Raw genomic sequence first — 13,538 nt, forward strand, 5'->3', positions numbered from 1 at the left:
TTTGGGTTGTTTGGCTGAAGTGCAAATCAATTTGCATCAAAATTGACTACGGTCAATTCCGCCGCAAATAATTACACTTCGTTCAAACAACCCAGAACACCATTCAAGGCAGCTGCCAGCGCACAATTTGCGCTACAGCTCAAGCCTGTGGAAATGCGCCGGTCACCTTTGAGAATAAGGTGACCTGCTCATTTCCAAAAATGGGTTGTCTAAAAATAGCATATCCTCCGTTCTTTTTTTAAATGCCCCCTCATTTGAGGAACTGGGACAAAATCTACATTTAAAAAAAAATAATAAAAATGGTTACACTATGAGAGAGAGGGAGAGTGATGGGTGAGATGTGAAGTGATGGGCAAGAAAGCAGAGGAAGAGCAGTGGGTCAGAGGAGGAAATGCTGCACAAGAGAGCAGAGGAAGCAGTGATGCGGTGGGCCAGAAATCTGAGAGCGAGCAGAGGTACAGAAAGTAGAGGAAGCGGTTGGCCAGAAAGAGGCAGTGAGCTGCAGATTGGGAAAAAGGATGAGGGAAGAATGTGATAGAATGGGAGAAAAGATGCAAGATGCAGAAGCAGCACAAAAGAATGAAGGACTGTATATTGAGGGAGGAATTGTAGAGTGTAAGGTGTGAGTTGGGAGTATGATTTGGAGTGTGGCAGGGGCTGGGCAGTGCAGATTGTGACTTGACAGTGTGACATAGCACGTGAGTATTTGTATGACAGAGTGAGAGGTTAAGGAATGTAAGTTATGATGGAGAGTTGGTGAGATGTTTGTGGGTGTTTGGGGGATTGGAGAACATAGAAGGGGAATATTTTCAGCATTACAATTGATAATGATCAATTTAGTTAATACTATTAAATAGGCATGAACATTAAACCAGAAATGTAGCCAAATCAAACACTGTTCTGCCAAACCAGAGACATCTGGGACTCTTCCTATTAAATTAATACAAAAGACACATAATAATGATACCCTGGCTCTCTTCTAGCCTTGCACTCTACCTATTTCCTGCAATGTGGCAATCTTACACCCTCCAGTTAATACAAAATGTCCCGCAAAAATGCCGCAATAAATAAAGGTTTGTGCCGCAAAATTTGCAATTTCATGCCGCAAAATTTGCCATTTCATGCCGCAAAATCCTGGAAGGTCTGTCTAGTATCTAATGTCACCATTCACACAGTGCGCTTTTGATTGGTAGGAGTTCTTTCTCAGAAATTGCATAGTTTAATTCTGCTGGGGAAAATTTCCTTGACCAAAAGGCAATGGGCTGAAGGCATCCGGTTTCCAAACACAAGAGAGCTCATGAGTCATCATGCACTTCTTGTTTGGCAACAGGAAGTGGTAATCAGGAAGGAATGAAAGGAGGGATTTGTTATGGGTTCTTTGTGTGCCAATGCCAGGCCTGCCAAGCCTCCACCCAGCTGTTCAAAACTGTATGTTCATATATGGTAATAAAAGGTATATGTCGGTGCCACTATTATGTACAGGTATGGGCACAGACAGCGTGAATATGTTTTTATATTGGCATTCATTGTTGGTAAAGGCATCATGAAAATGCTTTGGGAAATGCTCCTGTGCACTGTTAGCGTGTTCCATCTACTGGAATTTTGGATTTATAATGCAGCATTTGAACCCATTTTTAAAAAAATTCTCTGGGTAAGGAAGAAACTCCCCTTGAAGTCTCTTTGGTTGTTTCAGCTTCTTCACTACACTCAGTCGCTCTGGTATATTTGCGAGAAATGTTTACGCCGACACTGAATAAGTGCCTGGTGTGTGACCGGGCATGAATGTGTGTATGCATGGCTGGGCCCAGGCATTGGTACATGAATGTTTTCCTACACGTTGTACTGCCATTTTTGGGCAAAGCCAACATGATGAATGTTATTACATGGAGGAGGGTTTAGGGTGGGCAATCTATAATACAATGGGGCATTGCAGAGTGTAGGGGACCCCCTCAACATGACTCACAGGGGGTGCAACATTTTGCATTACACTACTGATAGGGTCCTTCCCTTCCTTGAAGCACTCTTATTTTTTTACACCTGGTGACATCAAATCTTCCCAAACAAATCTCAGTAGAAATTTTAAACGTCAGTGGTATCCTAGAATGTTCTCAATTTTCTTGGTTGGCTGAATCCCTCAAAATGTTTTCCCAGACCTATTAGGAAAGCATGAGACATGGTTGTACAATTCTGTGCCCATACACCTTAGTTAGAAACTTGCTCTTCACTCACTTTTGGAACAAAAGGAACTTTATGTTTGAGATTGCCAAACCACCATCTAGTAAAAATCCAGTCAGATGTTGAGACTAAGATTTAGTCAAACAATTGTCACTGAAATTAATTACATATATTGTTTTCTCATATATATTCATTGCCCGTGTGCCGGAAACCTGTTTGGATAATTCTATTCAGTTGATCGATGAGTTGTTCTGAAAATATATTTATCCAGCCCCATCTCTGCCGTTCTTTCTATTTATAATTCATTTGTGTATTGCTCATTGCATTCCATCTTCACCCACATGGTCACCTGAGTAGCAGTCACATGGCCTTTAGGCACATTGCAAACAGATAGGCTCTCCTTAAATTTAGTTTGCATAATTCATATTTATTTATTTATTTAACATTCTTAGTCCATTGCGCTAAAAGTCTGCAAGCCTCAAGGCGCGCACACAACAAAAAAGATGAACAACAAGCATGACAATAAGAGGTCTGGAGAAACCAGTGGCAACGCTCAAGAGTCAGGAGGGCAAACCAAAAAATAGTGTAGTACTAATCAGGTGAAAGATTGAAGAAGTAAGTTTTCGAGAACTTTTTGAACTTTAGCAGTGTGTCAATCTAATGCTGGGTGGCAGTGCGTTCCAAGCGCAAGGACTTTGAAAGGCAAAGCTGCAACCGCCTGCCACCAGCTTAAACCTTGGTTGAATTAATCTCAGGTGCTCTTGTGATCTGTGTAGGCGACTTGGGCGTAAAACTGCATGTGTGCCTTAAGATATTCCGGGGTGGTAGTTATCACACATTTATGAGTTAAAGTTAATATTTTGTGGATGATGTGATGCTTCTCTGGCAACCAGCGCAAAGCCTTTCTAAGTACAAAACAATTGTTTCTCCATTTCAGTCACTTTTTGAAAACCAAACACAAGTTAATGAATCCAAGGTGCCTGCACACAATGAAGAGGTGTATGAGTGGCAAAGTATATTATTGGGCTCTCTTATTAAAACCGAATGAATGTAATACGTTTACTTATGAGGCCAATAACTTGGCAAGGATGCTCAGTTCAAAGTTCAGTTCTCAGTGCGAGTTCTGTATCGCTGGTCCCTGCAAGCTTTTTTTTTAGCACGTGTATTGCTTCTACTGTCGCTGGCTCACTAGAAATATAATATTGGATCGTTTACAAATGCCCCCACAGTGACATCCTGCCAGTGTTTATTCCACCGTGCTGCAAAATGATCCTCCGAGGTGTTTTTCCCTTGAGTTTGGGTGAGTGAAGAGTAAGCCATGTCTCTTATCTGAAAGCATTTTTTCTCAGTCTCAGCCAGGGACATGCACGCAATGCCCTGCTATTTCAAGCACTGGCACTGTCAGAAAGGTGTTTTCTGTTATTGAATGGCAAGTAATCAAAGGGATATATCGTTGGAACTGTGCTGTGAGTTGGTAAGAATTTACTAGTCCAGGCCAGCTAAAGGCAGAAAAAAGGCAGGCAGAATTTCAAATTCATTATTCCCAAAGGAATTGAATACACTGTGGCCTATATATCATGGCACAATTATACTTGCTTATTTTTTTATACATGTTGGAGTTGTGTACAGTGCAACATGCAGAAAAACACTCAGAGTGCCAAGGAAAATAGGTGTGGGTGGGACTAATAAATAAATAGCTACTTGTAACATTGGGGACTTTAAGCCCCACAATGCCCAACGTACTGGGACAAGAAAGAGGAATCTGGAGGCATTAGACTGCAGGAGTTTAAAGAGCCCCCTCAGGTTGTTAAGGATTTCAATCAGGCGACGCACACCTTAGTCTCCGCCTAGTATGCAGCGCAGAACTGAAATGCTTGTTTTTATGTTAGATTGAATATTGAGATGGTACATCTCTCATATCACAATGAATTTTCAAATACCCCGAGTCACAATGGACCATGAACCAGGCTGGTTGGTCAAATGCAATATTTATTTATTTATTTAAAAATCAAAATAAATCATACAATTTTTAATATGGGCCAGCAATCAACAATGGGGTGATAATGACAATAGGAATATAAGCAATGCACTTAGTTTAACCTCCTATTGACACATATACAAAACACTAGGGAATAAAAGCACTTTTTGATTTTAGGGACAATAACACTCAATTTAGGATTTCCCCCTGCAATGTTCCCTTAACCCAGAAATAATCAATTCTGAGTGGATAAACAGAAGCAGCAGGTAATCAGAAATGACAAATAGGAAACACAATTGAAATCTTACCTTCCCTCCCCAAATAAGAGAGAAAAACGGATTTCAAACCCCGTTGCAATGTTGTAAAATGACATTCCGAAATTGACAAAAAATGAATGTGTGTGAAAAACCTTGAAGCAAATATAAGTATTCACTAAAGCAACAATGTAAAGGTACAAACAATCACAGGCAATGGATTAGCAAGAGCATACAGTTCGAAAATGGGTGGCAGGGTTGAACACATATTGCAGCAAATGACACATTGGAAACTTTGCAAACTTTGCAATTGCTGCCTGAAATTACCCAAACGGTTTTTAATAAAAATGGGTGAAACACACAGATTTTGGTTGGGGAATAGCTATGGATCACAGGTACAATATGGAAGTGAGATTAAGGGGGTAATTCATAGAATTCAGCGCAAAAGTGGCGCACGCGGCTGGCGCACAGTGTGCGCGTGCGAATCCCTGCGCCAGCCGCGTGCGCTAAAATCCATTTCCGGATTTTTTCATGGATTTCATGGATTCCAGCTACCAAAACCAGCCGTGGCTCACAGTGGCGCAGCGACCCTGCAGCAGCGAGCCTGCAGCAGCGCCAGTTACGCCCCCAAGAACGCCTCTCGCGCAGGGAAAAGCCATCAAAATCCCCATTCCAGCGCAAAGGGCTGCGCTAACCCTGTACCAGCACGGCAAGCGGGCTATGTGTATCACTGGGGTGCGCGGGAAGTACCTCACGTCATTTCAGCTGGGTACGTGTCTTTCAGGGGTGCGCGGGAAGTTTCACACGCAATTCCATCAGGGTACGTGTATTTCAGGGGTGCGCGGGAAGTTTCACACGTGATTCCATCAGGGTACGTGTATTTCAGGGGTGCGCGGGAAGTTCCACACGTGAATTCAGCAGGGTACGTGTATTTCAGGGGTGCGTGGGAAGTTTCACACGCGATTCCATCAGGGTATGTGTATTTCAGGGGTGCGCGGGAAGTTTCACACGTGATTCCATCAGGGTACGTGTATTTCAGGGGTGCGCGGGAAGTTCCACACGCGATTGGCCCCGTGCGAGCAGGGTACCTGTATTACTGGGGTGCGCGGGAAGTTTCACACGCGAATTCAGCAGGGTACGTGTATTTCGGGGTGCGCGGGAAGTTCCACACGCGATTGGCCCCGTGCAAGCAGGGTACGTGTATTACTGGGGTGCGCGGGAAGTTTCACACGCAAATTCAGCAGGGTACGTGTATTTCAGGGGTGCGCGGGAAGTTCCACACGCGATTCCATCAGGGAACGTGTATTTTAGGGGTGCGCGGGAAGTTCCACACGCGATTCCATCAGGGTACGTGTATTTCAGGGGTGCGCGGGAAGTTCCAGACGCAATTTCAGCAGGGTACGTGTATTTCAGGGGTGCGCGGGAAGTTCCACACGCGATTTCAGCAGGGTACGTGTATTTCATGGGTGCGCGGGAAGTTCCACACGCGATTTCAGCAGGGTACGTGTATTTCAAGGGTGCGCAGGAAGTTCCACACGCGATTTCAGCAGGGTACGTGTATTTCAGGGGTTCTGGGGAGTACTACATGTGAATTGGCCATGTGGGTCCTCCCAGGTGTTCGATCTACAACCTCCACGGCCCCTGCAGGCAGCCCACACCACGGGGGACTACCCTGCACCCCTGCTCATGTCCCGCATGCAGCCAATCCACCATGGGCATGCCCCCCAGCCAAGCCACGTCACCTTGCACTACTGATCAACAATGCATGTCTCCCAGCACCCCCACCCCCCAGCAGTGCAGGGCACCCTCCACCAGGCCCCCACACGTCTCCCTGCCCCCCCACCCCCCACCAGTCAGGGGCACCCTCCACCAGGCCCCCACTCCTGTCTCCCTGCACCCCCACCCCCCACCAGTCAGGGGCACCCTCCACCAGGCCCCCACTCATGTCTCCCTGCAACCCCACCCACCACCAGTCAGGGACACCCTCCACCAGGCCCCCACTCCTGTCCCCCTGCACCCCCACCCCCCACCAGTCAGGGGCACCCTCCACCAGGCCCCCACTCCTGTCTCCCTGCACCCCCACCCCCCACCAGTCAGGGGCACCCTCAACCAGGCCCCCACTCCTGTCTCCCTGCACCCCCACCCCCCACCAGTCAGGGGCGCTCTCCACCAGGCCCCCACACATGTCTCCCAGCACCCCCACCCCCACCCCCCCAGCAGTGCAGGACACCCTCCACCAGGCCCCCACACATGTCTCCCAGCACCCCCACTACCCCAGCACTGTGGGGCACCTGCCAGCAGGCCCCCACCCATGTCCAACTCATGTTCCCCTGCACCCCCACCCCCCAGCACTGTGGGGCACCTGCCAGCAGGCCCCAACTCATGTTTCCCTGCACCCCCACCCCCCAGCACTCTGGGGCATCTGCCAGCAGGCCCCCACTCATGTCCAACTCATGTTCCCCTGCATCCCCACCCCCCAGCACTGTGGGACACCTGCCAGCAGGCCCCCACTCATGTCCAACTCATGTTCCCCTGCACCCCCACCCCCCAGCACTGTGGGGCACCTGCCAGCAGGCCCCCACTCATGTCCAACTCATGTTCCCCTGCACCCTCACCCCCCCAGCACTGTGGGGCACCTGCCAACAGGCCCCCGACTCATATCCAACTCATGTTCCCCTGCACCCCCACCCCCCAGCACTGTGGGGCACCTGCCAGCAGGCCCCAACTCATGTTCCCCTGCACCCCCACCCCCCAGCACTGTGGGGCACCTGCCAGCAGGCCCCCACTCATGTCCAACTCATGTTCCCCTGCACCCCCACCCCCCAGCACTGTGGGGCACCTGCCAGCAGGCCCCCACTCATGTCCAACTCATGTTCCCCTGCACCCCCACCCCCCAGGACTGTGGGGCACCTACCAGCAGGCCCCAACTCATGTTCCCCTGCACCCCCACCCCCCAGCACTGTGGGGCACCTGCCAGCAGGCCCCAACTCATGTTCCCCTGCACCCCCACCCCCCAGCACTGTGGGGCACCTGCCAGCAGACCCCCACTCATGTCCAGCTCATGTTCCCCTGCACCCCCACCCCCCAGCACTGTGGGGCACCTGCCAGCAGGCCCCCACTCATGTCCAACTCATGTTCCCCTGCACCCCCACCCCCAGCACTGTGGGGCACCTGCCAGCAGGCCCCCACTCATGTCCAACTCATGTTCCCCTGCACCCCCACCCCCCAGCACTGTGGGGCACCCTCCACCAGGCCCCAACTCATGTTCCCCAGCCAACATGTCATCACAATCTAGATCCCTGGTCCCTATGGTCAGCCTCCAAATGCAAAACACCCACCCGAGTATTGCATCTACCAACTTAGAAATGGCAATAACATGATAGAACACCAATTGCAAGTTTGGAAACGAACACATGTCCCTCACATACACCCAATGGGTGTCAGTGAATCTCAAAACCCATGTCATGATATGCATGAAACCAATGAGATGATACTACACATTGAAGTTCGATCAAAAAATATGTATTATAGGAAACATGAATTGAATCAAAAATAAACAAACAGAAATGGGAATGTAAAAAAAGTAAAAAGAAGCATGTCCGTGAAAAAATGCAAAACCAAAAATCATAATCCAAAGGAATGGTGTCCAAAGTCACAGTCCAGAAAAGAAAATCCAATGGGAAATTATAATTGAAAGCCATTGCTCCATGGGTAAATTGTAAAATGAAAAGAAAATCCAACAGTGAACTATGTACAGATGAACAAGCCAGGGTCCATGATCCCAACAAAAGAAATGAAACCTATCTAACAACACTACCTAATAAAAAAAAACTATATACAAAAATGTGGCTCATTGTCCAAAAGGTCCAAAGAAAATGCAAAAACAAAGGAAACCTAACACTAACTACATAACTATTTACAAGGGCAGCGGGCTAGTCCAACGGCTCACTGGATGTTGTCATGGGCCAGGGCATCATCGAACTCCTGTTCAATGGCTTGGAGGTGGGCATGTTCCCTGGCCCCGAGGTCTCGCAGGGATAAAGCAGTGTCCAGCTCCAACTCCCTGCGAAGACCCTCGAGGCACTCAGCCCGCCTCAGCGCCCTCCGCATGGAGTTCTCCGCCCTGACCATTGTGAGCCGTTCCTCCTCTGCCCGCTGCCGCTCCGCACCAATCTGCTGGCCCAACCGCTCCCGCACGGAAGCCACTCCCATTCCAGGGTTCTCCGGCCCTCCGGCCGATGCTGATGTTGATGGCCCTGTGTCATGATCCCTCCCACGTCGAGCCTGCCGCTGCCTCCGACGCAACTGCCTGTGCCAGCACGACGGCATCCAGGCTGATGGAATCCACCGACGCAGTCGTGTACGTGCCCTGCCCGATGATGCCGTCACATCCTCCATCTGCTGGGGTCCAGTTGCTGGTGTGTCCACCCCTGCTGGACCTCCGACTCCCGACTGTGGCAGGGATGGGATCCCCACCGAGCCGGCTGCATTGGTCGGGGCAGGTCCACAGGGGGCCCTGGTGGCATCTGGGCCGGAAGACGGCATGGAGAACGACTGGTGCATAGTCTCCACAGAGGAGGAGAGGGTCGCCAGATTGGCTGACACATGTAGGAAACCCCCGACCATGGCCGATCCCAACTGGGCCACGTCGGCACGGTGCTCTCCGTGATGACGTGCATGCTCCTCCCGGGAAGCACGCACCTCATCACGAATTGCACCTGTGCGCAACGCGACACCAATCAGGACCTTCTCCATACGGCCAGGGGTCCCCTCGTCCGCAGGTGGAGGGGAGTCAGATGACATGGACATCCCCCCTACCTGCGGACGGGCCTGGGATGGGGCATCCCTGCTGGTGCATGGTGGTGCAGTCACAGTGTCAGGGACAGTGACATGCACAGGCCCCTCCACGGCGACCTGTGCTGCCTCCTGCCCCTGGCCCTGGACTGCAACACTTGCACCAGCAGGGATGCCCCCACCAGGCCCCATGTGCGCCTCAGTAGCGGCCTCCTCCTCCTCTGTGGAAACCACCAACCTGGATGGCTCCACCCCGTCTTCCGCCATTGCAAGCCCCTGTGGGGGCTCACCCACCCCTTCCGCTGTAGCTGTGGGGGCATCCCCGCCACTCTGCTCCACAGAGCCGTCTCCGCCCTCTTCTTCACGTGGCGCTGTGTAGAGGGAGACATAGAACACAAGCATCAGGGTACTGTACAATGGTCCCCTAGACAGGAAGCAATAGCAGATGAGTGGCACTGTCAAAGATCACTTCCATCATGTCCCTCCACAACACATGGCTCAGTGCAGGTAAAACACATGCGGTAACAGGCATGGCGCATGCTATGGACATTAGCATACATGTCCAAGGGATTCTTGAAACATACAATGTTGTTTTGGAACTCACATGCATCATGGGCCATGCCTATCACATGCACACACTTCACCCTAGTTTCATCCATCTGGCCTCGTACAACACAGACACAGTGGATACAAGGATGACTAGGCTGCATCAGTGAACCTGAACATTGCGACAGACATGTGTCATGCATCCCTGGCATTCACAAGTCACAGACACGCAGGCCAGACACACAGACATGGACAGCATACATGTACATGGCATCAGCACCCATCCCTCACCCCCACCCATGTCCAGGAACAGAGACTGGCATGCTTTCATGTGGCCATTCCACATAGGGCAACCCATGTTGCATTTGAACACATGCACCAACCGTGTGGTTCACACATTACTGGTCTCATATGCATGACGTCCCTGCACACACACATGCATACTTGGCCTATGTCACACATAAAGGCAAGTATCAGACAACCAGCACACTGCCACATGCCCTCTCTCACACAGCAATGCTTGGCCACTTACCGCTCAACTCCAGACGGGTCTGCCTCTCAAGGATCTGGGCGTGGAGTGCTGGGCCTACGCGTTCCAGGACCCTCATCTGGGTGGTACTCATGCGGCCCCGGCCCCCCTCCACGAGGCGCCGGGCCTTCAGGAGGGTCCTGGACCCGCAGTCATCCCAGCGCTTCTTGACATGTTGGTAGTTGCGGACTGCCATCCCCTCTGCGTTGATGGCAGTCATGATGTCCGTCCAGATCCGAGTCCGTCCTTCCTTGTTGGCGCGCTTACTTCCAAAGAGGGCATCATACTGCCCGAGGACTTGCTCCACCAGGACACCAACTTCGGTGGCAGTGAAGCTGGTGCCCCTCTGCCTCTCTGGCCGGGGGTTGCCAGTGGTGCCAGATGTTGCAGTGCCCGACATGGCAACCCCAGAGGCAGGAGTGGGTGGGCAACTGGGTCCTAGGGATGGGCTGTGGAGCAATGGTATCCCAGTCGGGAGTCTTCGGTTCCAGCAGGGGTGGACACAGCAAATGGACCCCTGCAGATGGCTGATGTGCAGGCACCAAATGGCAGGGCACGGTGGCAGCAGGCAGGCAGGCAGGCAGCAGCAGATGGCTCGTGGGAGGCTGCTTGGGGATCTGGGGGGGCAGTAATTCAGCCTTTTGGGCAGGAGCATGGTCTTCCGTGTGCTTACGCGTGGCCAGCTTGATACAGAGTGATTTGGCACTTGAAAATCTTGCACGTCTGCGTGTAAATCGAGGAAAGGCCCTTAGCGCGTAAGCGCGTCAGCACGCATACGCGATTTCATTGGACCAAAGGCCCTTAGTGCGTAAGTGCGTCTGTGACGTTTCATGCATGGGCGTTTCCCTGGCAGGGCTTGTAGATCCCACGTGCCTTTATATTGCTCTGTATGTGCTTTTCGTGGGGTGGGGTGCGTGTGTTTTCCAGCCGTTGGGGTTCACACGCTATTACTTCACAGCGGGTGTTGGCTACGCGTTCTTCTACATGCAAGGCAGACGGTGAGTGGTAGCCCGCTCCCCCAGGCCCGATCGCGTGAAAAACTTCACGCGAACCCCTGTAATACACGTAGCACGCTCCCCCAGGCCCGAACGCGTGAAAAACTTCACGCAAACCCCCGTAATACACGTAGCCAGCTCCCCCAGGCCCGATCGCGTGTAATACTTCACGCGAACCCCGTAATATACGTAGCCCGCTCCCCGAGGCCCGATCGCGTGAAAAACTTCACGCGAACCCCCGTAATACACGTAGCCCGCTCCCCCAGGCCCGATCACGTGAAAAACTTCATGCGAACCCCCGTAATACACGTAGCCCGCTCCCCCAGGCCCGATCGCGTGAGAAACTTCATGCGAACCCCAGGCACAATAGCAGTATGGGACATTCATCATTGCTGAATATTGGCGCTTTTGTGATGCGCAGCGACGCTACCGCCTGCCTTCATGTGGCAGATGTCTTTAGGCCTGTGCGTGTCTTTGGCCGTGCGCGGCTTTGCCCTATTCGATTCCATGGATACGTGTGGTTCGCGTGCGTGTGGGCGTTCCGTCTGCTTCCCAGCAGTACATCCCAGTTACGCCCTTATTTCCGCGCGTTGTTCCCCATTCCGCGCGTTACGCCCCGTGTTCCGCCCCCTTTTTGGTGTGTGCGCCGCGGTTGTGCGCTTTCACTGTGCGCGTTGCACACACCGTTCGGGATGTTTCAGTGACATGTGCGCCATGCACGGGTTTGGCGCACATCCCGAGGTAAACACGCGCAGGGACTTCCATGAATCGCACGTGTGTGCGCGTGCGCCTGTTTTTTCACGCTTGCGCCTGCTTGCGCATAGATTTTCGCCACACGTTTGTTCCATGAATCGGCCCCTAAGTCTCTAGCTGGTATATTGAATGAGTTATGCAAGATCTAGAAAGGTGCGTTTTGAGTAAAATGGAGCAGTGAAAAAGGGAAGGAAATCAGTTTTGACAAGAACAGTATTCTGGCTAGGCCACCACAGAGGGACAAAGTAAGCTCCAGGGTTGATTCACGAGTTCAGCCCTAGCACCTCAACTTCCCACCCCGGCGGAATCAGTCCGATCACTCGAAATAGGAATAAGGGCTTAGGATTTACACAAGGCAAAATTACTAAAGAAATGGTGCTAGCACTAGAAATCAAAGGCAGTGCTGCATGAATGATTCTGACAGTTTGAACAAGTTATCAGGATAAGGATAGGATGACTTAGAGAGTGAGATAAGGACAAAAGGCTATGGGTTTAGATGGGTTTCTATTGATACTCACAGTCTACTTTAGTTTAGGATTTTTGGACCGTCATCATTCTGGTCACCACACGGATCTGGGCTAACACAGGACAGCCGGACAAAATCAGCAGGACAGGATCAGCTAGGCAGGGACTGGATACCAAATGATAGTTCTGGTCATAGGATGGCACAGGTACCGCTGGATGCAATTATTGGGCAGCAATTGGTGGGCTGCAAGCCAGGCTGGTCTCAGGAAGCTTCCCACAAAAATTCCACCGCTTCTCCCTTTGGGTATGGGATTTTAGAATTGAGGCCTTTCTGGAAGGGTCAGCGATGCTCGGCATGGTAGTTGGATCTGAAATCTGGATCAGTGCAAGATGAAGGAAACAGGAACAGGACGCTGCACTGGAAATCAGGAAAATAGTGTGTGTCTGGAGTCCTGTCAGGGACCCTTTATATAGATCCTAGTTACATCATTGACTATATGGCTGGGCCGGCTTAGCTAAGCATGCCTTTAAACAAATGGATTCGGCAATCAATGTTGATAGCCTCACTTGGGTTCTAACCAGTTCATGTGGTTGCATTTTATGATGGGTAAAGACTTCCCACAGACCTTTTTGCCAAAAATCTGTCATATCAGTATTTACACTTTTGTACAATGGTGGCACCTTAATAAATTGCATAATCAGGCCACATATTTTATGCAAAGGACAGCTGTCCAATCCTGCAATCTGTGAGACATTATTTTGGATGGTTACTACTTTTTGATCATTTTAAGCATGAAATGTTTGGCCTAAAATTCCATAACGTTATAGATATGTGGGGTTGATCATAAGGGAGGTAAGTATAAAAATTTACATTTGGGACATGAATACTTTCCTGGTAATCTGCAATATTGTGTTACCTCTGTTCCCTATGCAGCAATCACACCTATGAGGTCTTAAAAGAAAGGCCATAACATTACTTCTAAACATTTACATATTTAAATGTGTCCAAAGTCCTGCTGCAGAGATAAAAGTCTTTAAAGTATATTTCT

Source organism: Ambystoma mexicanum, chromosome 10, assembly GCF_040938575.1.
Source record: "Ambystoma mexicanum isolate Mex_15411 chromosome 10, UKY_AmexF1_1, whole genome shotgun sequence".
NCBI classification, from domain to species: Eukaryota; Metazoa; Chordata; class Amphibia; order Caudata; family Ambystomatidae; genus Ambystoma; species Ambystoma mexicanum.